Source organism: Ambystoma mexicanum, chromosome 11, assembly GCF_040938575.1.
Source record: "Ambystoma mexicanum isolate Mex_15411 chromosome 11, UKY_AmexF1_1, whole genome shotgun sequence".
NCBI lineage: Eukaryota > Metazoa > Chordata > Amphibia > Caudata > Ambystomatidae > Ambystoma > Ambystoma mexicanum.
The window spans coordinates 1,437,980,920-1,438,008,003 of record NC_090934.1 but is presented as its reverse complement, the minus strand read 5'-3'; positions in this window follow the sequence as shown (position 1 = coordinate 1,438,008,003).

Sequence of the window (27,084 nt, the reverse complement as noted above, 5' to 3'; positions counted from 1 at the left end):
GGGGGTGAGTTTATAAATACCTCACCCTCCCAGGAGAATATATGGGTGCAGTTCACCCTGGAGACCCTGGATGCCTAGGCAGTTAGTCAGCAGCAGGCTGGCCTGTGGTGGCAAGGCGGCACGGGCCAGAGGGGGTCATCTCTGTACCCGGTGCCCAAAAGGATGATTTATTATGATCAACCATATTGATTATTTACCTATAAACAAGTTTTGTATCAATAAAATCCAACGGCCTTTTATTGCCAACGCTTGAACAAAGTGGTGTGGTAACAACCATTGTTAAAATATATGTTGGGTTTTATTTTAGATCTTATTTTCAATTGAACATAAATAATAAACATTACACATTGTAAAGTTCCGGTTGCAGCACATCCAGGGAAAATCCGCGGTATTGTCCACTGTCGCTGGGGAAATGTTGTCTAATGGCAAGTACCGCACAGGCAGGTATTACTCTCCGAACGCGGTGTCCGAGCCTCCCGTGAAGCCACCAAGTGAAGCAACGATAGGCCACCAGCCTGTACCACCTGTGAAAAAGAAAGATGCAAACTGTATTAAAATGACAAAACTTTCTTATCAATGTCGATTCAGGTAAAAAATGTCATTCTGCTTTGAAAAAAATTCTATCTAGAAAATGCACAATATGGAACCAAGTGGCATCACTGACATCACAACCAGAGTATACTTACTCGTTACTCGGATTACGCGGACGAACAGTGCCGCGAAGTTCGTGCATAAGCACCATCATCATCCTCAACACGGTCCGTGAGAGGCAGGCTTCCCTGAACTCTGGCAGCTCGGTGATGCATTGCGGACTTGGCTCGCCTTCCGAAATGTAGGCCAAGCACCCGGAATTTTCACGGCAGCAGCAGTTCTCCTCCTCAGTTGGCATTAGCTCGCACCGATTGCACGTGCACCAGGTGGAGACGCCGTCCATGCGACATGGTCCAGGCTCTTCATCCGTTGACTGGTCCTCCCAACTGCCGTCCGAATCCCCATCGTTTTCGCGTGCTTGCCTTTCCAGTAGTTCCTCCTCGGTGTACTCGGGCTCGTACATATACGGCATTATTGTAGCCATTGTGTGGTAAAGAAAGTAAAATAATTTACAGAGATGGTACAGGTGTTCACAAGGCCTAGAAGCGGCGAAGGTAGCTGACCAGAGCACAGAAACGAGTCACAGAATACTCAAAGTAACACAGAGAGAGGAATGGAATCGAAAATCTGCAGCTGTGTGTTGTGAAACGGTGTGTTTATACTTATTGAGGAAAGAGGCGTCCTGCCATTTCCATGGCGACACTTCATTAGCTGAGGCGCAGCGATTGTTGACACGAAACGTGCTTTGGCGTTGGGAAATGGGCTGTACGCGTCTGCTGATGTCAGGCTCAGGGGCGGGGGATTTGATTTAGTGCCGCAAACGCAGGTGAGCCAGGTCGATGGGGTGAAATGATAGGATTATCACAAAATGGCGGCTGATTTCGAGTGCTTTAATGGACGAAAAGTCGGGTAAGGTCCATAGGAAAGTTTTCTACGATCTACCGATTTATGCTTAAAAACACATGGCCGAACCGTAGGGACAATAAAAAAAAAGTCCCGGAACTATCCTTTAAGGTGACCCAACATGACTCAAAGCTGTGAACTGCAGGTTACGCATTACGGTGACCCAACATGACTCAAAGCTGCAAAGTGTGCGTTACGTATTAAGGTGACCTAACATGACTCAAAGCTGCGAACTGCAGGTTACGCAGTAAGGCAACCCAACATGACTCAAAGTGCAAACTGAAGGTTACGCAGTAAGGCAACCCAACATGACTCAAAGTGCAAACTGAAGCCCAACATGACTCAAAAATGAGATCTGCAGGTTACTTAAATGTATGCAGCGTTCAAAGACCAGAGTTCTAAACTGCTCAGGCATTTTACCAGTTTAATTAGACAAAATGTCAGTTGTTAGCCTGGGTATGTGTTGGAATTTCTGAAGAGTAACACATTTTTTAATGTTTTTTGTTTAAAGGGATTGCAGTACAAATTCAGACATTTTTATGACTTTAATATCTACCAGTTATCAACATATTTTCATGAAAATGCATTACGGTGAGGTTTTCACTGCTTCGGTTTCGATAATTTCGTAAGATGGAGACAATTCATGTCAACTTGTACCTCCCAAATTGGCGTCAAACTGAGGAGTAACCAGAAAGAACTGTGACGAGAAATTCAACATTCACAGCTGAACTGGCCGCCCGGAGATAATACTCGTGGCAGAAAGCAAACACAGCTGGAGTCGTTAATAGACAAGCGGAACAGCGGCGGGGGAGGGGTGCAGCCGGATTTGGTAATTGGGCCCCCAGGAGAAATATTTTACTGCATGACACAGGGGAAACTGCTCGGCCCCACCTGCATCCCCACACACACATGCAGTGAACGAGCATGCGTGCAGAAAGAAAGAGCTCCATCGGCAGCCACCTGTTTCCACGCTGGAGGTCATGAGGGCGCTTCCTGGGGGGGGGGTGAAGAAACTTGAACAGAACCCTCAGCATGCAGAACGCGTAGGACCAGGAAGAACAGAAAATGCAAGCACTACCCATCACAGAAACCAAGTGAGACGTTTCATTTAGACTGAAGTGCAATCTGGGGTTGCTTAATGCGCCCCTACCGTGCAGACAATTCTGACCGGTATTCGGTTACAACATGCACGAGGGCAGGTGCTACTAGAACACTAATTGATGTGGGTTCAATAGCGTACAGTGCAATGACTAATCCCTTGAAAGTGGGGGTTTAGATTCTTTTAAAGACACCGAGGTGAGAATTATGTGATAACTTCTGTCCTGTCAATAAAAAGCAGAAAAAGACAAAATATTAAAAAAAAATAAAAAATAGGCACTTTTTCATTTCTTTGAACTTATAATGGAGCAACAGACCCCAATTCAACATGGAGGCATAGGTCATGCCCTTCTATCACCAGCACATCTATATACATCCCTTGACCATGCATTACATCCTCTTCTGCGGCTGCTGTGAAACATTGGAAATCCATGAAGTCGGTAATCGACCCCATAATGCAATCGAGGGATTTGACTCGGTCATCGCCTTCTGGACTGCTTAGTCGAGTGTGTTCGTGTCAGAACTTCATCCCACAACAACTGCAAGACAAACAGATAGGGGTGGGTGGATGCTCGGATTACTTAGCGGTAATCTTCATTACTCCTAGTCCTTCTCTTCATCGTCACAGTACTTACCTCATGAGGCCCCTGCCTCCGACACAGGACCTTCTTCTATTTTTTCAAAACCCTATAACTCCTCCCCCACATCATGTCACTCAGTTTCATACTACCAAGCCGGACCATGGGACCTTCCCCAGAGGGAGGGTGAGGAGGGTCGTCACTACTGTGACGAGGAAGAGTAGGACTAGGAGTAATGAAGATTATCGGTAAGTAATCATAGCATTCCCTCCACGTCCACTCTTCCTCGTCCCAGTACTTACCTCATGAGGTATACCAAAGCAGCAATGGGGAAAAGGTCCCAATGAGACACAGAGCCAAAAACATTGCAGCAAAACACACACCCACAATAACTCTTAATTCACATCCCCACAGACAAAACTCCAACCCTGAAGGAACCAACGCCAGAGTGGGAGAAACTCAACCCATAGCAGTTGAAAGTGCCTAGACCACTCCAGGCGGCAGCCATACAAATCTCTTGCAGGGATACCCTCCTTGCATCGGTCCAGGAAGCTGCCAAACCCCTGGTGGACCGCCCCTGAACGTGCACGGGCCAGAAACCACATAGGCCATGGAGACCACAACACGGAACCACTGGCAAATGGAAACCACCGATGCCTTACGCCCAGCCCCAGCCGGACCAAAAGCAATCAGAAGACTATCAGATCGGCGGAAAAGAGCAAACCTAGGCAAATACTCCAACACTGCCCGCCGGACATCAATGTTATGCCAAGCCACCTCCTCTGGCGTTTTCACATCATGAAAGAAGGCAGGGAGAACCAGATCCTAAGAGGTGTGAAAACCGAGAAACAACCTTAGGGAGAAACTTTGGACCATCCCTCAGCACCACCGGGTCCGGCAGCACCCTCAGGAAAAGAGGGTGACATAACAGAGCCCCAATCTCCCCAAGCCTACCGGCAGAATTGATAGTAATAAGAAAAGCAGATTTCAGTGTAAGATGTTTGATATCAGTCTTGGAAATGGGCTCAAAAGGAGACCCTTGAAGGAACTGTAAGACAAGAGGGAGATCCCAGGGGGGAAGCCCTTTATAAGTACAAGGACGGGAAGAAGAAAAACCCTGGAGCAACTTCCACACCAAAACCTCCCCATCCAAGTGACCATCAGAGTCCCCCAAAAGGAATTTAATGGAGGCCCACTGAGAGCGAAGCGTGAAAAAACCACCAGGCCCTTGTCAAAACCCCTCCTGGAGGAATTGAAGGACAGCAGGGAGGCCAGACGCAGTGGAGGGATCCCAGACCGCCCACACCAGTCCCAGAAATGGCTCCAATTTCTGCCGTACGCCTCCAGAGTGGAGGGTCTAAGAGCATTCATTGTGAACTCAAGTACGGACCTGAGAACCCCTGAGATATCAGCCTAGACCGTGCAATAGCCACAATGCCCATTGCATCCAGCTGACTTCCACCCGCAGATCCCCATGAAGGGGACACAGCCACTTCGGAACCAGCCAAGGTTCCTGGGACCGAAGCTCCAACAGAGAAGGGAACCAACTCCAGCGGGACCAGAACGGAGCTAACAACAACACAGTCACCCTGGACACTCTGATGCGCCGAACCACCCGGGGAAGAAGGGGAATATGCGGAAAGGCATAAAGGAAACCCCAAGGCCACTGTACAGAGAGGGCGTCCATTCCCCAAACCCCCCTCGGCCTGAAACCGAAAGCAGAAGAGGGGAACTATTCCTGACGCCGGGGATGCAAACAGGTCTAGAACAGGGGTCCCGAATCTGACACAGGTCTCCACAAAGACCTGGGCCGACAGGACCAGTTCCGCAGAGGAGTGAAACCGGCATCTGAGAAGATCTGCTCGAACATTTTCCACCCCCCCTGATATGTGAGGCCACCAGAGACACCAGATGCAATTCCCCCCAGGTGCCTATCAGAGCTGCCAGAGCATTCAAGGAGCGGCCAGGACCCCTTTAGCAGTTGACATATGCCAAGGCCGTTGTATTGTCCATTCAGCAACCCCTCGAAGTACACCACAGCTTGGAGAATGGCACACAACTCTCGTCAATTGGATGATCAACGGCTCTTCCCAGATCTAACAACACTTGAGCTGAGAGGACCCCCAATATAGACCCCCCCAACCCATTCCGCTGGCGTCGGTAGTAAGAGAGGCCACAGGAGGAAGGACCATGGACACCCCAGCCTGTAGATTTGGAACCCCCAGCCATCATAGCAGGGAGACCCGCAGCGCTGGGGACACTGAAATCAAAGCTTCGAAAGCTGAGACGTTGGGAGCCAGTGGGAGAGAGGATAAAACACCAGGGGACGTAACTGAAGATAGGCCCAAGGAACTAGAAAACATGCAAGATGCCACGTGCCCCATAACTTCAGCAACAGGTGAGCCGAGACATACTGCTTTCTGAGAACCCTGCCCAGAACAGCCAGCAAGCGACAGACCCTCTCTAGGGACAGGAACACCCTCTCCATCCCGGGGCAAACCAGTGCCCCAATGAAAACCAAATCCTGAGAAGGCTCCAGCTGAGACCTCTGCCAGTTCACTATCAAACCCCAGTCCCACAATGCCTGGCAGACTAAAGGGAGATGAGGCAGGACAGCCTGCCGACAGGACTCCTCAACCAACCAATCGTCCAGGTAGGGAAAAAATCTGCACTCCCCGCAGATGTAAATGCACCACCAGGGGAGTCACTAGCATGGAGAACACTCTGGGAGCCGATCGCACCCCGGACAGGAGCACTCGGAACCGAAAACGCTGTGATGTCATCCAATCCCCCTCCACAAAATCCAGAGTACGTTCTGCAAAGCCTCCACATTGAAGCGTTCCGTCTGGACGAAGCAGTGCAGGGCAGGTGACACATCCTAGAAGGCATAGGGTCCAGGAACACCCGGAAGTAGAAAACATGACCTCGAACAGGGAGAGGGACGGGCAAGATGGTAACCCAGAACAACAATTCGTAGAGAACGGATCCCATGGCCAACTACTTAGTCCGTGAGTAGAGTACCAAAGTTCTAACCATGAAAACGTGGACAGGATGAGACAGGAACGGCAACTGATAACCCCCTCCGGAAGGAGCCCAGTACCCAGGAAGCCGAACCCCACCGGTCCCATACACCTCCAAGAAGATATAGACGAGGAGCCAGGGAAAACTGCCAGTCACTGCATTTGCACCAGAGGAAAATCACAGGACCTTGAAGCAGGCCTGCGCCGCAATATATCAGCATGCTTGTCAGCCCACAAAAAGATTGGACCTATCCAAAGGAAGATACAGTACAGCCCGTTAGTCCAGCAGACCATGGCCCCCTCAGCTGACAGAGGAACCACTAGGCTGGCATCAATGGGCAGAGTACTGTCACCAAGCGGGGCAATGCAAGCCCTCCCGGCTATCAGAAACCACAGGCAACCCCATACCTGGGGTATGCGTATACCGGAAAACTCACAGAAGGGACAGCCCCCTCCACCGGCACCAGGGGCTCCGAAAACCCCTTTAAGCACAGACATGTGCCACAATCTGCCATATTACTTCCACATTTCTGAGAGGAGGCATGAAAGCAACACGTTGGCACCGGAGGACCTAGGCACTAAAAGAAGAGACACTGGGAACCCCTTGCATGGCCGTTACGTCCATGATGCATTAGCAGTTTCCATAATTCCATGCCGAATAAGGGAAAAAAAAACCATCTCCTTCGTCCGTCCCCCGCGCAGTTCAGAGGAAGAGGACAGGACAAGGTGCCTGCGTCCATGGCTAGCACAGACACAAACACACCACTAACTCGCCACCTGTATACACAGCACAGGACCGAGAGGTGGCTTGAGCCATGTATTGTGCAGCTGGTAGCCCCATTCGCTACATGTTGAGCCAATGGGTACCCCTCCAGAAGGCACCAACCAAGAGGGAAAAACCAAACAAAACAATCCCCTAGGCAACGCCGCATCAAACAGGAGGCATGTCGTTGCACTGCCCCAACGGCAGGAGAATCAGGGCACAAACATTCACAAAGCCCCCAACTCCTTACCGAATCCTGGGCCCTGCAGGACCCGGGCCGTGATGTCCTCGCGCCGGCCTACAAACTTGCAAAACACAACTGGGCGAGGTACCTGCCTCAATAAGGCACACCAAGGAGCTGGCATGAATGGGTCAACAAGATGGCCATACCAGCAGGAGAGGGGAAAAACAGCAAGCACAGAGCCCCCTCCCCTCTCATTACCTTCCCCCAGGCCCAGCAGGACCCGGGACACAATGCCCACGCTGCGGTCCGGAGCCCAGCAAAGAACTGAGCGAGGCAATCCCGCTCAACCGCGACCCCTAGCCCCGCAGGGGGACCAGGAGCAGCGCCGCACCCGAGGGAGTCGAAGGCCCCGCCACACAGCCCCCCCCAGGGGGCCAGCAATCGGTGCTCCCCGGTGCCCTGCACCGGGAAGAAAAAGCCCAACCTGCCAGAGGCAGGAAAAATTTAACTGAGTGACATGGATGTGGGGGAGGAGTTATAGGGATTTGAAGAAATAGAAGAAGGTCTTGTGTCGGAGGCAGGGGCCTCATGAGGTAAGTACTGGGACAAGGAAGAGTGGGCATGGAAGTAATAGGTTAATACTCGCCAGTCCTTGTCTTTAATAGAATGTTAACCCTCCACTCACGAATAGTGTGCAGGATTTGTCATTCTGTGTCAAGACTGGAGGCTTCTTATTATGTACGTTTAAAACGCGTGAAACCTTTACTGCTACTTGTTGAATGCTTTTTTAGTAAAATGCCCTGAAAGTAGACCCTCTCTAGACCAGTCAGCTGCTTTAAGTATGAGTTTGTTTTCCTCACAGGGATGCTGATTTTTGAAGCAATGGAACCACTTGCCGAATGAGCCCCAAACACAGAATTGTCAAAAAGCCTGCCTCCTTCATGACCCATCCACGTTTTCTAGCCAAAGGGACAGAAAAGACTAGGTTATGACTAACGCCCCTTGATTTTTTTTACACATTTTTACACAAATACAGATAGAAATCAATCTGATTTCTGTCTGTATTTATAAAAATGGACAAAAATTGAAAAGTAGGTCTTTCTGCATGGTTCCCTATGCTGTCAAGAATGCATGGCAGGCCAATCAAGTTGTATGAAAAATAGTATTCAAGTTCTTCTAATTGATCGGCAGCAATCACAGAAGCAACTATTTGTCGGTTGTATAAACATGGAACTGGCATTGATGTGAAATAACCCAGTTCCATTTGTGTCCTGTGTCCGGTTTGGTTGCGTGTTTTAATGGATGTGTTATTCATTTGAATACATTCTGAAACACACTGTTTTCAGCTTGCCTTTTTTATAAGGGAGGATAGCTCAGGGGCAACATGCTCACCTTGGAAGCAAAACACAGGTTCGATCCCTGTGTCCGCGCTAAAATAACCTATCGTATCATATGACAAATAATGAATGTGGATACATACAGAAAAAATTATCGAGATAAATACAAATGGAAAGGAAGGAAAAATAAATACCATAAAATCGTGAGCCTTACTTATAGGGTTTACGGTAAGAAATAAGCGTCGGAGAGGTCTCTGGAAGATTTACGGTAAGAAATAAGCATCGGAGAGGTGGCTGGAAATCGGACAGTAGCCGTCTCCCCTTCATGACATTTCAAACATTGCACTGCACAAGGTTTCTGATCTGCTTGGATGGAAGTGTAAGTAACTGAGGAGGTCTTATTTATTTATTTATTTGTAGATTTATTGCACCGCACAAGGTGTCTGATCCGTTTGGATGGAAGTGTAAGTAACTGAGGAGGTCTTATTTATTTATTTATTTGTAGATTTATTGCACCGCACAAGGTTTCTGATCCGCTTGGATGGAAGTGTAAGTAACTGAGGAGGTCTTATTTATTTATTTATTTGTAGATTTATTGCACTGCACAAGGTTTCTGATCCGCTTGGATGGAAGTGTAAGTAACTGAGGAGGTCTTATTTATTTATTTATTTGTAGATTTATTGCACCGCACAAGGTGTCTGATCCGCTTGGATGGAAGTGTAAGTAACTGAGGAGGTCTTATTTATTTATTTATTTGTAGATTTATTGCACCGCACAAGGTTTCTGATCCGCTTGGATGGAAGTGTAAGTAACTGAGGAGGTCCTATTTATTTATTTATTTATACATTTATTGCACCGCACAAGGTGTCTGATCCGCTTGGATGGAAGTGTAAGTAACTGAGGAGGTCTTATTTATTTATTTATTTGTAGATTTATTGCACCGCACAAGGTGTCTGATCCGCTTGGATGGAAGTGTAAGTAACTGAGGAGGTCTTATTTATTTATTTGTAGATTTTTTGCACCGCACAAGGTTTCTGATCCGCTTGGATGGAAGTGTAAGTAACTGAGGAGGTCTTATTTATTTATTTATTTGTAGATTTATTGCACCGCACAAGGTTTCTGATCCGCTTGGATGGAAGTGTAAGTAACTGAGGAGGTCTTATTTATTTATTTATTTGTAGATTTATTGCACCGCACAAGGTGTCTGATCCGCTTGGATGGAAGTGTAAGTAACTGAGGAGGTCTTATTTATTTATTTATTTGTAGATTTATTGCACCGCACAAGGTTTCTGATCCGCTTGGATGGAAGTGTAAGTAACTGAGGAGGTCTTATTTATTTATTTATTTGTAGATTTATTGCACCGCACAAGGTGTCTGATCCGCTTGGATGGAAGTGTAAGTAACTGAGGAGGTCTTATTTATTTATTTATTTGTAGATTTATTGCACCGCACAAGGTTTCTGATCCGCTTGGATGGAAGTGTAAGTAACTGAGGAGGTCTTATTTATTTATTTATTTGTAGATTTATTGCACCGCACAAGGTTTCTGATCCGCTTGGATGGAAGTGTAAGTAACTGAGGAGGTCTTATTTATTTATTTATTTGTAGATTTATTGCACCGCACAAGGTTTCTGATCCGCTTGGATGGAAGTGTAAGTAACTGAGGAGGTCTTATTTATTTATTTATTTATTTGTAGATTCATTGCACCGCACAAGGTGTCTGATGCGCTTGGATGGAAGTGTAAGTAACTGAGGAGGTCTTATTTATTTATTTATTTGTAGATTTATTGCACCGCACAAGGTTTCTGATCCCCTTGGATGGAAGTGTAAGTAACTGAGGAGGTCTTATTTATTTATTTATTTGTAGATTTATTGCACCGCACAAGGTGTCTGATCCCCTTGGATGGAAGTGTAAGTAACTGAGGAGGTCTTATTTATTTATTTATTTGTAGATTTATTGCACCGCACAAGGTTTCTGATCCGCTTGGATGGAAGTGTAAGTAACTGAGGAGGTCTTATTTATTTATTTATTTATTTGTAGATTTATTGCACCGCACAAGGTTTCTGATCCGCTTGGATGGAAGTGTAAGTAACTGAGGAGGTCTTATTTATTTATTTATTTGTAGATTTATTGCACCGCACAAGGTGTCTGATCCGCTTGGATGGAAGTGTAAGTAACTGAGGAGGTCTTATTTATTTATTTATTTGTAGATTTATTGCACCGCACAAGGTTTCTGATCCGCTTGGATGGAAGTGTAAGTAACTGAGGAGGTCTTATTTATTTATTTATTTGTAGATTTATTGCACCGCACAAGGTGTCTGATCCGCTTGGATGGAAGTGTAAGTAACTGAGGAGGTCTTATTTATTTATTTATTTGTAGATTTATTGCACCGCACAAGGTGTCTGATCCGCTTGGATGGAAGTGTAAGTAACTGAGGAGGTCTTATTTATTTATTTATTTGTAGATTTATTGCACCGCACAAGGTTTCTGATCCGCTTGGATGGAAGTGTAAGTAACTGAGGAGGTCTTATTTATTTATTTATTTGTAGATTTATTGCACCGCACAAGGTTTCTGATCCGCTTGGATGGAAGTGTAAGTAACTGAGGAGGTCTTATTTATTTATTTATTTGTAGATTTATTGCACCGCACAAGGTGTCTGATCCGCTTGGATGGAAGTGTAAGTAACTGAGGAGGTCTTATTTATTTATTTATTTGTAGATTTATTGCACCGCACAAGGTGTCTGATCCGCTTGGATGGAAGTGTAAGTAACTGAGGAGGTCTTATTTATTTATTTATTTGTAGATTTATTGCACCGCACAAGGTGTCTGATCTGCTTGGATGGAAGTGTAAGTAACTGAGGAGGTCTTATTTATTTATTTATTTGTAGATTTATTGCACCGCACAAGGTGTCTGATCCGCTTGGATGGAAGTGTAAGTAACTGAGGAAGTCTTATTTATTTATTTATTTGTAGATTTATTGCACCGCACAAGGTTTCTGATCCGCTTGGATGGAAGTGTAAGTAACTGAGGAGGTCTTATTTATTTATTTATTTGTAGATTTATTGCACCGCACAAGGTTTCTGATCCGCTTGGATGGAAGTGTAAGTAACTGAGGAGGTCTTATTTATTTATTTATTTGTAGATTTATTGCACCGCACAAGGTTTCTGATCCGCTTGGATGGAAGTGTAAGTAACTGAGGAGGTCTTATTTATTCATTTATTTGTAGATTTATTGCACCGCACAAGGTTTCTGATCCGCTTGGATGGAAGTGTAAGTAACTGAGGAGGTCTTATTTATTTATTTATTTGTAGATTTATTGCACCGCACAAGGTGTCTGATCCGCTTGGATGGAAGTGTAAGGAACTGAGGAGGTCTTATTTATTTATTTATTTGTAGATTTATTGCACCGCACAAGGTTTCTGATCCGCTTGGATGGAAGTGTAAGTAACTGAGGAGGTCTTATTTATTTATTTATTTGTAGATTTATTGCACCGCACAAGGTTTCTGATCCGCTTGGATGGAAGTGTAAGTAACTGAGGAGGTCTTATTTATTTATTTATTTGTAGATTTATTGCACCGCACAAGGTTTCTGATCCGCTTGGATGGAAGTGTAAGTAACTGAGGAGGTCTTATTTATTTATTTATTTGTAGATTTATTGCACCGCACAAGGTGTCTGATCCGCTTGGATGGAAGTGTAAGTAACTGAGGAGGTCTTATTTATTTATTTATTTGTAGATTTATTGCACCGCACAAGGTGTCTGATCCGCTTGGATGGAAGTGTAAGTAACTGAGGAGGTCTTATTTATTTATTTATTTGTAGATTTATTGCACCGCACAAGGTGTCTGATCCGCTTGGATGGAAGTGTAAGTAACTGAGGAGGTCTTATTTATTTATTTATTTGTAGATTTATTGCACCGCACAAGGTTTCTGATCCGCTTGGATGGAAGTGTAAGTAACTGAGGAGGTCTTATTTATTTATTTATTTGTAGATTTATTGCACCGCACAAGGTTTCTGATCCGCTTGGATGGAAGTGTAAGTAACTGAGGAGGTCTTATTTATTTATTTATTTGTAGATTTATTGCACCGCACAAGGTTTCTGATCCGCTTGGATGGAAGTGTAAGTAACTGAGGAGGTCTTATTTATTTATTTATTTGTAGATTTATTGCACCGCACAAGGTGTCTGATCCGCTTGGATGGAAGTGTAAGTAACTGAGGAGGTCTTATTTATTTATTTATTTGTAGATTTATTGCACCGCACAAGGTTTCTGATCCGCTTGGATGGAAGTGTAAGTAACTGAGGAGGTCTTATTTATTTATTTATTTGTAGATTTATTGCACCGCACAAGGTGTCTGATCCGCTTGGATGGAAGTGTAAGTAACTGAGGAGGTCTTATTTATTTATTTATTTGTAGATTTATTGCACCGCACTAGGTGTCTGATCCGCTTGGATGGAAGTGTAAGTAACTGAGGAGGTCTTATTTATTTATTTATTTGTAGATTTATTGCACCGCACAAGGTTTCTGATCCGCTTGGATGGAAGTGTAAGTAACTGAGGAGGTCTTATTTATTTATTTATTTATTTGTAGATTTATTGCACCGCACAAGGTGTCTGATCCGCTTGGATGGAAGTGTAAGTAACTGAGGAGGTCTTATTTATTTATTTATTTGTAGATTTATTGCACCGCACAAGGTTTCTGATCCGCTTGGATGGAAGTGTAAGTAACTGAGGAGGTCTTATTTATTTATTTATTTGTAGATTTATTGCACCGCACAAGATTTCTGATCCTCTTGGATGGAAGTGTAAGTAACTGAGGAGGTCTTATTTATTTATTTATTTGTAGATTTATTGCACCGCACAAGGTTTCTGATCCGCTTGGATGGAAGTGTAAGTAACTGAGGAGGTCTTATTTATTTATTTATTTGTAGATTTATTGCACCGCACAAGGTTTCTGATCCGCTTGGATGGAAGTGTAAGTAACTGAGGAGGTCTTATTTATTTATTTATTTGTAGATTTATTGCACCGCACAAGGTTTCTGATCCGCTTGGATGGAAGTGTAAGTAACTGAGGAGGTCTTATTTATTTATTTATTTGTAGATTTATTGCACCGCACAAGGTTTCTGATCCGCTTGGATGGAAGTGTAAGTAACTGAGGAGGTCTTATTTATTCATTTATTTGTAGATTTATTGCACCGCACAAGGTTTCTGATCCGCTTGGATGGAAGTGTAAGTAACTGAGGAGGTCTTATTTATTTATTTATTTGTAGATTTATTGCACCGCACAAGGTGTCTGATCCGCTTGGATGGAAGTGTAAGTAACTGAGGAGGTCTTATTTATTTATTTATTTGTAGATTTATTGCACCGCACAAGGTTTCTGATCCGCTTGGATGGAAGTGTAAGTAACTGAGGAGGTCTTATTTATTTATTTATTTGTAGATTTATTGCACCGCACAAGGTTTCTGATCTGCTTGGATGGAAGTGGAGGGCTTATTTATTTATTTATTTGTAGATTTATTGCACCACACAAGGTTTCAGATCCGCTTGGATGGAAGTGGAGGGCTTATTTATTTATTTTTTTATTTTAACATTTATTGCACTGCACAAGGCTTCTGATCCTCTTGGATGGAAGTGTAAGTAACTGAGGAGGTCTTCTTTATTTATTTATTTATACATTTATTGCACCGCACAAGGTTTCTGATCCGCTTGGATGGAAGTGTAAGTAACTGAGGAGGTCTTATTTATTTATTTATTTGTAGATTTATTGCACCGCACAAGGTGTCTGATCCGCTTGGATGGAAGTGTAAGTAACTGAGGAGGTCTTCTTTATTTATTTATTTATACATTTATTGCACCACACAATGTTTCTGATCCTCTTGGATGGAAGTGTAAGTAACTGAGGAGGTCTTCTTTATTTATTTATTTATACATTTATTGCACCACACAATGTTTCTGATCTGCTTGGATGGAAGTGTAAGTAACTGAGGAGGTCTTCTTTATTTATTTATTTGTAGATTTATTGCACCACACAATGTTTCTGATCTGCTTGGATGGAAGTGTAAGTAACTGAGGAGGTCTTCTTTATTTATTTATTTATACATTTATTGCACCACACAATGTTTCTGATCCTCTTGGATGGAAGTGTAAGTAACTGAGGAGGTCTTCTTTATTTATTTATTTGTAGATTTATTGCACCACACAATGTTTCTGATCCTCTTGGATGGAAGTGTAAGTAACTGAGGAGGTCTTCTTTATTTATTTATTTATACATTTATTGCACCACACAATGTTTCTGATCCTCTTGGATGGAAGTGTAAGTAACTGAGGAGGTCTTCTTTATTTATTTATTTATACATTTATTGCACCACACAATGTTTCTGATCTGCTTGGATGGAAGTGTAAGTAACTGAGGAGGTCTTCTTTATTTATTTATTTATACATTTATTGCACCACACAATGCTTCTGATCCTTTTGGATGGAAGTGTAAGTAACTGAGGAGGTCTTCTTTATTTATTTATTTATACATTTATTGCACCACACAATGTTTCTGATCCTCTTGGATGGAAGTGTAAGTAACTGAGGAGGTCTTCTTTATTTATTTATTTATACATTTATTGCACCACACAATGTTTCTGATCCTCTTGGATGGAAGTGTAAGTAACTGAGGAGGTCTTCTTTATTTATTTATTTATACATTTATTGCACCGCACAAGGTTTCTGATCCGCTTGGATGGAAGTGTAAGTAACTGAGGAGGTCTTATTTATTTATTTATTTGTAGATTTATTGCACCACACAAGATTTCTGATCCTCTTGGATGGAAGTGTAAGTAACTGAGGAGGTCTTCTTTATTTATTTATTTATACATTTATTGCACCACACAATGTTTCTGATCCTCTTGGATGGAAGTGTAAGTGGATGAGGAGGTCTTCTTTATTTATTTATTTATACATTTATTGCACTGCACAAGGCTTCTGATCCTCTTGGATGGAAGTGTAAGTAACCGAGGAAGTCCTATTTATTTATTTATTTTTACATTTAATGTACCACACAAGGTTTCAGATCCGCTTGGATGGAAGTGGAGGGCTTATTTATTTATTTTTTTATTTTAACATTTATTGCACTGCACAAGGCTTCTGATCCTCTTGGATGGAAGTGTAAGTAACTGAGGAGGTCTTCTTTATTTATTTATTTATACATTTATTGCACCACACAATGCTTCTGATCCTCTTGGATGGAAGTGTAAGTAACTGAGGAGGTCTTCTTTATTTATTTATTTATACATTTATTGCACCACACAATGTTTCTGATCCTCTTGGATGGAAGTGTAAGTAACTGAGGAGGTCTTCTTTATTTATTTATTTATACATTTATTGCACCGCACAATGTTTCTGATCCTCTTGGATGGAAGTGTAAGTAACTGAGGAGGTCTTCTTTATTTATTTATTTATACATTTATTGCACCGCACAATGTTTCTGATCCTCTTGGATGGAAGTGTAAGTAACTGAGGAGGTCTTCTTTATTTATTTATTTATACATTTATTGCACCACACAATGTTTCTGATCCTCTTGGATGGAAGTGTAAGTAACTGAGGAGGTCTTATTTATTTATTTATTTATACATTTATTGCACCACACAATGTTTCTGATCTGCTTGGATGGAAGTGTAAGTAACTGAGGAGGTCTTCTTTATTTATTTATTTATACATTTATTGCACCGCACAATGTTTCTGATCCTCTTGGATGGAAGTGTAAGTAGACGAGGAGGTCTTGTATTTTGCTCTTCGAGTCACACAGAAGGCGACTGTGGTTGCATCTTATTATCTACATCTAAGTAAGCTTTTACATCAGACGCTCTCATACTAGGATCAAGTATAGGAACACCGTTAGTTTATCAAAGAACTGTTCAAACTTCAACAACTCACTGGTAGGCCAAGATTGAAATAGATTGAAAACCAAAATGATGTCCCACAACACTGAGTGCTTAGCATCAGGAGGTGCTTTAATGCAAATAGATCCGGGAGCTTTTCTTATCAGGAAATATGGGTTCCCCTTTTACCAGAATAGGTCCTGCGGCTATGACAGACCTGGAACCATTAATTTCCCTTTAAGCCTTTCCTTTCTTAAACAAGGAAACCAAAAAATGAACTCCCTCTCCTAAAGGGGCAGAGACGCGATCAATGTGTCCATCTGGCATACCAGCCAGCTCACCTAGGCCATGAGGAAGAAAACATTACTTTACCAAAGCAGCCCCGGACTCCATGATGACCTGTAAAGCGTCTTCTATAAACCCTTGGGATGCCAAACAATAGCCAAAATCTTACAAGCTATGAGGCGTAAGTGTCCTAGAAGCACTAGGTTGGAGGACATCCCCCGGGGTCCAGGAGGAGTAAGGAATGTGATTGAGTCTTGGAATTCCAGAAGGTCCGGGACCCACAATTAAGAGGGCCAACAAAAGGACTGAGGACCACTACTAATGTGTGTTGTCTGTGCACCTGAACCAAAACCCTGGCTATCATGGAGAAGGTGTGTGCGCATACCACGTGATCCATGACCAGCCTTAAAGAAAAGCATTTGCTGCCATTGCTTCATATTCTGGTATCCAACTGTAAAAGTTTGGAATCTGCCGGTTCAGCCTGGAGGCAAAGAGATCTACTCCTGCGGGACCCCATAGATTGTTCAGAAGGACAAGAAGGTGTCTGTGAAGCACCCAATTGCTCTTGTCTTGGAGACGCCTTGAGCTCCGTTGGACTGTTGTATTTACTTGCTCAAGAAGATATTCTGCCTGCAGAGTTATGTTCCTGAGGCAAAAGTGACAAAGGACCTTTGCTGGGTCTGCCAGAGCCTTGCACCCCATACCATACCATCCAGAATGTTGTTGTAACAGACTTCTGAACTGGTGTCCATGCATAGAAAAACACAACAGTTGACCTGATCCCAGACCTGATGTTTCAATGTAAAGCAGCCTGCTAAGATATCCAAACAGTTCATGTGGAGGGTTCCCTCCTGCTGTGCCTATTTGTCCTTGTGGAAACCTGCCCCCATTGGCCGTCCATCCCAAATTGCTTGCATCTGATTCCAAGACCAAGTCTTGATGAGAACGACATTTGCTTTCCCATTCCAAGCTTCCATATGTTTCAGCCACCAAAGAAGTTCTTCTTTGACATCTGAAAAGAAAGTTATCAATTGGGGATTGGAGATGTTTCTGCAAGATGGCTAGCTATCAGATCCTTAAGGTCTCTTTAGTATGGGGAGCAGGAAATACAGCTTGAATTGAAGCTGCTCTTGCAAACTGTCAGATTGAGACTATTTTCATCTTTAGCACAAGTCTGCTCTCCCACTGTATCCTGTGCATCCTCGCTACAGCAGGATAAACTGCTGAGAATCTATACTGAAGCTCAGGCATTGGATACATTCAGTAGGGTGGAGGCTGGATTTGTTGGCATTGATCACAAACCTCAACCTTTGGAGAAATGATATCATGTCTAGATGTGTGCAGAGTGTGCGATAGTTCTGTGCTAGCATAAGTATATTGTCTAGCTAGACAATAATCCTTACTCCCCTTGACCTACGGCACCAAATCGCTGGCTCCAAATGCTTGGTGATGCACCTAGAGGGTGAGGAGAGGCCGAACGGCAAAGAGAAAAACTGCCAACTGTGAACCCTCCACAGAAAACTGGAGGCGCTCTTGGTAGGAAAAAACTGGCACCACTCAGTAAGCATCCTTGAGGTACATTTTCACCACCCAGTCCCCTGGTAAGGTTGCCCCCTTTAGAAGATGGATGCCCTCCAACCTGAGGTGGTGATAGACAACAAACAAATTCAGTGCTTTGAGGCTAATTACAGGACAACATCCCTCATTCGTCTGTGGGACCAGAAAGATGGAACTCAGGAAAGGAGAGGCAAAGTAAGTTGCTGATACTACTGCTCTCTTGCAAATTAGGTATTTCATGTCTATGTCCATTAGCTACTCCTTGATATTGTCGAAGGTCAGCGGTGTAGGGGGTACTTCCTGAAAAGCAAGGGAGTAGAATCCCATCTTGGAACCCACCACAGTCTGGAGGGTCCAAGGGTCAGACATCAGAACTGGGCCAACCCTTTCTCCCCCAATTTGTTTGGGAAAAAATAGGATCGATGGGCACTTCCAAAACATCTGGTGTCTCGTCTCCGCCATTGATTGTCTCTGTGGGGAAAAATTCCTGATTGGCGTGCGTGAAAATTCCTGATTGGCCCCCACGAGTAGTGAAGGCATTGAATTCCCCTCTGCATGAGAACTGGTCTGGAATGGACTGGAAAGCTCTGAGGGAAAAGGCTCTGCTTCTTCTGACCCTGTGGAAAATCTTTGCGGCAAATGCCGCACATAGGTTAGACTGTGTTTACCCTTTGGCAGTGAAGTATGACCATAGGATGTACATCTTTAAGGACTCTCTCCCCAAACAGTTTACCCTGTGCTCTGGTGCCAGCTTCCAGATATTCCATTTCAGCTAGCTGGCGGCCTGGGCTCATCAATAGGGCTTTATGCCCCTCTTTTGATAAGACTGCATTTGCATTGCCGAGCAAGCAAAGGGCTCTTTCAACCCTGCTGTCTGCACTCTAGGAATTCCTCTGGGAACACGGGCCTGCTTCAGAAAATGGCAGCCAAACAAATACCTGGCAGTGGGTTGAGCTGCAGTATTAGCGACGATGTAAGAGTAAAACCAGAGACTGTGTAATACTTCAGATCTTAATAAACAGCCTCAATCATAAGGCAAGTAAACCAAACAAACATGCCAACATAATCCATTCCATTCGGGACTTGTAGTCATGGATTCATAAGGGGGAAATTCTGGACCACAGGTCCCAGAATGCAAAGCTAAAACCAAGACTGGACTAGCATCTCCAGAATGGAATGGATAATGTTGGCATGTATGAACAAACACCCAAAGTATGGGGCATTCATTCCCTGTAGTAAAATTGGGCAGTATTATAATAGCCTAAAACTGAACATGTGCCTTACATTGGAAGTTGTAAGGGCTTTGACTAAGAACGGGAATATATAATATGTAAGACTGATTGCCAGAGTGAGACGATTGAGCATACATCACTATATTGCCCGGCGTTGAAGTACCTGTGATCTAGATGCCAATACCAAGACTGTCTTACAGATCATGGATCAGCGCATGATGCGTGGGAGTCCTGAATGATGGGTGAGGCTTCTGCCATTATTTGAGATGGCATTAGGGTGTGGCACGCTGTTGAGAATGCACTTAAACATATTGCCATACCTGTTTATTAGTGATGGTGAACTAACTGATATGTTCAGTTTTAAAGGAATTGAATGAATGCTAAATGTTTGTTTTGATGATGTACGAAATGTTGTGTTTTTATTCACCTGAAATATACTGACAAAAAAATAAATAATTTGGAACCCATGAGAGTGGGACGGTTGTTAAGTGTCTAAGTGGAGCCAAGTATTAAAATAATGGTCTGATTCAGTCAAAGCACTGTTGAGCTTGATTGTCATGGGATTTATACCAAGCCTTAAAATGCTTAATTCACAGACCTCTCACGCTTCCGCAATCCATGGGTAGGCAGGGTGTTCAGTACAATTTGTTTAGTTTGGGCTATTAGGTGTCGCTGTGGACCCAATGGGGAATGGGGATTTACTGTTACAGTTGGGCGGTATAACAGCCGGGAGACCGCCCAACTCGTGATGAGGCCCATAATCTGTAGGTGTTGTTTGGTTATGTGCCCAACTATTGCCTTTCCATGGCCATTCCCACCTATTCTTGCCTCTGCCCGCCCAAAGCACCTCCTCAAGCGAACTCTTTGAGCTAGCTTCAATCAAGCCTTACCATCAGGCTTTGTAGTCAAAGTGCCTGCCAGTGTTTGTTCAAAGCAGTCTTCTGAGAGGTAATGACTTAATTGGAGTTGTAAACACGCTACTGGTGTAATATAAATGTCTTACCAGGCCTGCCTTAAACCACTCGATTTATGAGCACTCTGCGTGTCCTTTTAAAAACAAGCACTGGCAAAGCCACTGAAGTCCTCTTTAAAACAAGCATTGACCGAGCCAACATTTTTGGCTTGTGCATGTGTTATAAGCTTTTGTCAGGCACAGCTATTACATGCCCAGGTACTCGCACCATTTTGCACCAGCTACCAACAATGGGTACTTGATACCACTATGGCTGTGCCTGTCCAGTACCTCTCCCATGCCTGCACAAAAGCCCAAACTGTTGGTGTTGCCAGTGATTGTTTACTTTGAAACCTGAAAGTAGTTGCCCTGAATTTTATTTAATTTATTTATTTAATTATTTATATAGCGCACCTAACCCAGGAGCATCTGGGCACGTTCTTCATATCGGCAGTTACAGTACAATTATACATTGTAAGTACATCAAGATTGGTTATGTCATTAGAGTATGGGGTACAGTACAGTACAGGTGGGAACATCCAAACCTACACCATGCAAAGAAAAAAACAGGACCGGTTGCCATATTCATGCATGAAATAGGGAAACGAGAGCGCGCAGCATTCCCTTGGTTTTCATATGGGTTAAGATTTGGAGGAATCCATTTGCACCTACTATTTGCATGAATTCTGGACAAGGGCCAAATCAGATGAGAATCAAATGAAGTGAACAAAAAATACAACCTAAATCAAAAGAAATAGCTGCCAAGCGTGTGACGGTCACACAAAGTTCCCACCCCCTTGTTTTGATGGTTTTGAATCTGATTTGAGACAGTTGTCTCTAGAATAAACCACCCACGGTGATACGCACAAGACAGTATAGAGTAACAATGATATATATATATTTTTTTGTGTTATTTATAATGCACTTAATACCCAGAGGTTTCTAAGAACGACCCAGGGATTGAACCTGTGTTGCTCTGCATGGTCTTGCTTCCAAGGCAAGCATGTTGGCCCTGAGCTATCCTCCCGAGACAATTTTCATCCTCGCAAAGTTTATCCTCTGCTGGACTTAAGAGATGGTGTAAAGCCTTGAAGGTTTTATGCTCAAACAGGTGATTCAGGGATGGCAATGACGCAGGGCGGCTGCCTGCGGGGCACTGACAACTGGAACCATTGCACGGATAAACAGCTGCACCTTCTAAGGAGTTCCGGGTCTCTTTACCATCTGAAACCATTTTTAACATTAGTAGGCAAAAACATCAGTTTGGCCTTTTTTAAATGGAACCCCTTTCGCCGCACAGGCCTCCATCCAGGCCCCAAGAGATGTACTCGGGGCTGGGGGAATGGCCCGTGTAACTGAAGGACCACTGTCACAGGAGAGGAGTGGAGGGTTCCTGCACTCACCCCACCTCCTCAGCCCATGTGCCTTTTATGCACTCTCAGTGGCAATCCACACCCGATTTACCTATAACAATCTTGTGGGCTCCTTTTGGGGATAAAGTGACACACAGAAACCAAAACTAATGGTAGCAATAAAGTGCCTCCTGTGTGCCAAAACCAAGCAACCTAAAAATAATGGGGGCATTTGAAATCCAGGGCCTTTTCTGTCCCTACAATGACATCAATCTTTTTTAAAAATGTTTTTTATTGTTTATAGTTGAATCATTCAACCTTTACAATATAATTTTTAGTATCAAACTTACTACAAATCTCATAATTATTTAGAGAGAGTGAAACTTACTAGCTGAGCAGAAACAATGATTTTCCACCGCAAATCCCGATTTAACTCTGCTAAAAAACAATAATTATTTGCAAAACGTATTTTCCTGAGAGAGATTAACTACGGACATTCAATAATTAGATGATATAGCATTTCTTTTTCATTACATAAGAGACAGTACCTGCAAATGTTTTCTGACTCTTTAATTATCCGTCTATCGGCCAAAACCTCCCTGGTTGGCCACAAATTGAATCGCAATCGCATAGTTGCTGCACGAATTGCCAAAGACGGGCTCTTTACCAAATAAGATGCAATTGTCCGGAATTTCTTATGCAACATGTAATTGCCATCAAAATGTTTATAAGTCAAACAAAGATCTCTTTTCTGTATCCAATTTGTATTAAAGATTTGCAACTTGGCTTTTATTGGATTGCCTACAAGAAGTTCAATAGTAATATTTGCAGTTACTAGTGTATCGTAAACACTATGCAGCCACTTTCTAGGAAAAATGTGGTTAGATGACAACAGATAAAATGATAACGTATGCAAAAGAGTCAATGAATCATTACACATGAGACACTTTCTGAATAAGGCACACAATCGCCAATGATATTGAGCAGCTACAGAGATCAAGCCTAATTCATAACGGATCCATGCAACCGGTATTCCCTGTGGTAAATTTGGGACTTGTCTCCAGTAGGTGGCTTCAAGTTTGTCAAATGTGTGATCCTCGATCAGATCTAATGCCTCTATCCCATTCAGCAGTACAGGGGTGCATTTTTGGATGTAGTAGGTCCAGGCTGGCATTATTGTAAACTTGCCATATTTTCTCATTATAATTTTAGTTTGAGAAATTGCTGTCACTAGTTTTTGCTGTAACCTTATTATGTGACTCTGATTACAATGACTGGGTTCAATCGTCATACCCAGGTAAATGTATTGACTCACCACATTAATTTTTTACTTCCTGGACAACCCAATTAATTCTATTACGAGTCGTCTGCTTCGGGACATACATAAGGATTTTGTTTTTTTCCAAATTTATACTTAAGTTATTGTTTTGAATGTACTGAGATAAAACAGTTAATAGCTTTTGAAGGCCTATCGGACTTTTAGAACAGAACACAAGGTCATCTGCGTACTACAATGCAGCCATGGACCTACTACCCAATTTTGGTGCATCTACAATTTCATTTTTAAAGATCTCTTTGATATCCTGAATGAAAAAACTAAATAGTGCTGATGGCATTATGCATCCCTGTTTTAAACCTCTTGCAGTTCTTATCGCTGGCGAGAGAATCCCTTCACATTTAGTCTAATTTGTATTGAAGTATCCGAATGTAATGCAAAGATAATGTCTGTCAGTGTAGATGGACATTTCGCTGCTGACAATTTGTTCATCAAGAGCGACCAAGAGACTGAATCGAATGTATCATTAAAATCAACAAAATGGCTCTTAGTTTTAATAGCACTTATACATGTCAAATTAATAGCGGTGCCCATGCCTGGGACAAATCCAGTTTGATTAGGATCACAATTCCCACAAGATTTTGTCCAGGAGTTAAACTCCTTCAGAACTATTCTTGCAAATATTTTGCCAGGAGCATCTAGCAGGGTGATAAGCCTATAGTTACTTGGTTTGAACCTATCACCTTTTTTGAATATGGGTACAACTATTGAAGTACGCCAAGATTTGGGTAAGCTTCTGTTGGTTACATGAAATCTGAATATTCTCTCCAAAATATTGGCCGACAAAGTTGGATTCGCTTTAAACATAAAATTGCTGAGGCCATCAGGGCCAGCTGCTCTAGATCGACTTGAGCGCATTATTAAGTCTTCTATAATCATGGGAGAGAATTCCAGATCCCATGAGCTCGCTTCTGGATATACCTAGCTTGATTTTGCTAAACCTTTATCACTATAAAGTTCAGAAAAGTGATGTATCCCTTGCCACTCCTTAACACCATTGATCGGACAGAGGATTTGTTTGCCATGTTCTGCATTATTTAGTAATGCCCATATTTCCGCAGTGCTTTTATTTTATAGAGTCCGCAGCATGCATTCACTATCTGCTTGAAATAATTGGGCCAGTTTCCTCGCATCCAGTTTTTGTATGTGTTGTTTGCACTTCTAATCACTGACTGCTGATCTTTAATCGGAAGTAGTCGGGCCGCTCTTATTTCTCGTCGCAACTCAGTTTTACGTAATTTCACTACAGGATCAAATTGATGAGTATGACGAAATGCATTTTGATCATTTATTCTAAATATAGATCTGTATTTGCTCAGGATGGTAACATGACGAACTGTTACTGTTTGATTGTACTTCCAAGTCCTGTTCCAACATATATAAGTTCTTCTCTGACCATCTGAATCTAGTTGTTGCATTGTTAATAATTACATTTTGCTTCATTTGATTGGCAATTTGAATTGGATGTTGTAGTCCCCACGGCCATGTCATATGGAGCAGATGGTGATCGCTACTCGTTTGTTGTACAATCTGAAACTCTTTAACTGAATTAAATAAGGTGTCATCCATATAAATGTAATCGATGATATTAGCAGAAGACCCCCGATGCCAAGTATTTTGAGGTGGTACATCCCCTGGAAGGGCTCCATTCCCTAGTCTAAAGTTTCTATCAGCCATGAACATAACCCACCTCTGAACTTGGTTAGATCTTACTTTATTCCCATCAGAGATGCAATTTAAATTAAGATCACCTACAAGGATTGTGGCTGACACATCTCCAGATGCAGATATCAAGAGTTGTGTGAGATCACCATAAAATGCATCATCTGTGATTGCCATTGGATTTTGATAAATATTAATTAATGCAAGGACCGATTTTTGTAGTTTGATCTTGACCAGTAATAAAAAGTTATTAGGGGCAGCCCATGGTTCAATACTCAGGCCACTGTTTTGCTTAACAGCGACCGGTAATCCCGACATGGGTCTACCCCTAGATCCCTTAACTGCTGGCAACAAAACTACATCATGATTGTTCCAGATGGGATCAGTCATCAGCCAAGTTTGATGCAGGGCCAATATATCGTAATTCTCAATACAATCGTTTTTTTCCATTTGCAGATGGCGATACCCACAGGTATTCCATGATGCTAGGCTGATGCCCTGTACACAAGGGGTTGATTGTTATGCATGAGATTCGTCCTTGCCACCTGATGTTTGCTTCTGTTGGTATGCTTGAATAGCATGCTTATTCCTTGAATCTGTTTTTTCATCCAATTGTATTTTGGCATGAGGGTCCTGTGCTAGGATAAAGCCTAACTTGAATATATCGATCTTGGCTTTCCATAGCGCATTCAACCCCACCCTTGACGGAATCCATAATCGTACTATTGAAATTCAATCTGATCAATATCCGTTGTTGAAATGTCTTCTAGTTCTGGTATTTCTCCACAAATGTTTAACACACTTGTGCGGCACTGGTCAAATTTCTCACAGGGAGCCGCATGACATTTCATTATGAGTGAGTATTGTCGTTCTGTAACTTTAGTCTCAGGTTCTTTGTTACTCCCAACATTACGCAATGAAGATTCCAAGTTAATTCGCTGTCTAGAATTCAATACCTGTGTCTCTGTGTCTAGACAAGTTCCACTGTCCTGATCGCTTGAGATTCCTCGAGGTATATTACTATTTATAATTGTAGATTGTCTTGCATTGATGATTTCTTCTGCTATATTCATTGGATTATTGTGCTTGAAATACGCATCCAGACACGACATGATTGAGGATTCAAACTGTGTCTGATCTCCAGTTAAGTCAGTTGAAGGCTTGGTAACAAGCTGTTGATTTGATTTTAAGGTTGGCGCGGTGGAGAATGTTACTTGCCTCGCTTCTTTAATGGAGTGAGATGGTTGATCGTGCTGTATAGGGCAGGTATCCTTTACATTTTGGATCTCTGGATTACAAGGGCAAAGTTGAATCGCCGTTCTCTCACCGCCTCGATATCCTTCTTCAAAGGTGAATATGTATTTGTGATTAGAGTGCTATGTTGAGCGCTCATGTATGCATCAACTGCTTCTCTAATCTCTTGTCTCCTTAGAGAGAGAGATGGGTCTATTGCAGAATTTGGAGCACCATTCAAATCAGTTGGAATAGAATGCGCTACATGTGGTTGTTTGCCCTGCCCTGGGACAATGACATCAATCGTTTTATGCTCTTTTTAATAATAATGTTGCACCTTTGTGATGCCTGGGCCACTAGGCTTGCCCGTTTCTTCTGACAGTTGTACTCATGTGTTGACGCGTGCAGAACCAGGAGATGTTGGCATCTGTGTGTGTGAGCTTTCTAGGTGAGCTCTGTTGTGCGCACTGGGCTGGTTGGGTCCAGGAAGTATGGTGTCCAGTGTCTGAGCTCTGTGTTATCTGTAGGTATTGGGTTTATAGCATGATTAGAGGGGGCTATGTGGTTTGCATGTTTTTGGTGGGTTGTTTCACTAGCCCTCTGGGTGTGTGTATAACCTGAAAGGTGTGAGGGTGTGGAAAAGAGAAGGGAGGATGGTTTGTTGATTTCTGGGGATCTCACAGTCACAAAATTCAGATGTGGTGAAACCTCACAGCGATAGGATTCAAATGTAGTGTACCCTCACAGTAGCAAAATTCCAATGTGGTGAAACGACCCAGTGGAAAATTTCAGACGTGGTGAAAACCCCAGCAGTAGCAAAATTCAAGTGTGGTGAGAACCCCACAAAAGCAAAATTCAGATGTGGTGAGAACCCCAGCAGTAGCACAATTCAAGTGATGGAGACGTGCAGTCTGTGGTGTGAGGAGTGTTCACGCTTGTGAGCAGGAACGGTCCACTGTTATGCTGACAGCTATGCTGCTAGAATTGAGGAATTCAAGGTCCTGAGAGAAGGGAGGTAGTGAGGGAGAGGGCGCGGTTATCCGGGGGAGTGGATTGATTTCACGGTGGCCTTGTGAGAGGAAGAGGTGGTGAGGGGCGATTCCTGTTATAATTAGCTGGTCAGTTTGT